Raw genomic sequence first — 1,301 nt, 5'->3', positions numbered from 1 at the left:
ATGGCCTGTATCAGGTGCACCTTAGTCTCCAGAGAGACACTGTTGCTCTTGAATACTTTAGAGAGGTCCCTAACAGCAGACTTTCCCATCACAATGCATTTTTTTATTTCCTGGTTGCTGGTACCAAGAGTGTTGACCGTGGAGCTGAGTAAACTGAAGCTGTGAACAATCTCAATCTCTTCGCCATCCATCTTGATGCTACCAATTGGTCTAGTGGTGAGAATCTTTGTCTTCTTGGTAGAATTTAGCAAAAGAAAAATGCTAGGATATGTTGATTGTTGTTGTTGTTGTTATGTGCCATTGAGTTACTTGTTACTAACAATAGCCCTTATGTACAATAGCCCTGAAACCTGCTCTATCCGAGGCCAGCTTTACTATTTTTGTCACACCTACCCTCATTACCCCAGTCACTGAATCAATCCATCTCATTGAGCATATTCCTCTGTTTCTCTATTTCCCTTCTAAGCATGATGTCCCTCTCCAAGAACTGGTCCTTCATTGCAACAGACCCAAAATATGTCAGATGAAGCCTCAGAATCTTTACCTCCAAGGAGCAGCCTGTTTTTACTCTCTCTAGGATGAACCTGTTTCTTCTCCTGGCTATGTTGATATTCAACATATTTATTAGTATGTTGGTGTGATCAAGAAACTCCGGTGGCCTAGTGGTAAGAAATTGTACTGCAATACTAAAGACGTGATTCTAAGCCATCACCTACTCAGCAGGAGAAAGGTGAATAATATCTTCTGTTTGATCTGCTGCCTCTGAAGATCAACTGTAGGGTCAAATATGAGTCGTTTCTCACTTGCCAGCACACAACATGAGCAAAATCAGTTTTACCAGGTTTGCAGGAAAGCTTGAGAAGTAAGATTAAATCTGCCTCTCTAAGTGGTAAAAATGGTTTCACATTTTTAAACATAAAAACAAAAGAAGAGATAGTATTTGGTAACACGTGAAATAATATGAGGTTCACATCTTACTGTTAATCAATAGGATGTTATTGAAACACATAGTGCTTATTTGTTTCTTTAATTATTTTTTTTTACTTCTTGTATTCTCTTTCCATACTTATTCAATCAGATTGTTGAGCAAATCGCTTGAGAAGCTGGTCTCTATAGAGAAGAATATGGCATCAGGATTAGAGGAAGGTTCGTCAAACACCTGTATTATGAAGATGACACAATCTTGCTTGCTGAAAGTGTGAGGGGATTTGAATGATTGCTGCAGAAGATTAAAGACAACAGTTTTCAATATGGATTACATTTTAATATCAAGAAAACAAAGATTATCACTCCTCGACTGA

Source organism: Elephantulus edwardii, unplaced genomic scaffold, assembly GCF_000299155.1.
Source record: "Elephantulus edwardii isolate Elephantulus edwardi_28Jun2011 unplaced genomic scaffold, EleEdw1.0 scaffold00047, whole genome shotgun sequence".
In the NCBI taxonomy this organism is placed as follows: Eukaryota; Metazoa; Chordata; class Mammalia; order Macroscelidea; family Macroscelididae; genus Elephantulus; species Elephantulus edwardii.
This window is presented reverse-complemented; position numbering follows the sequence as displayed.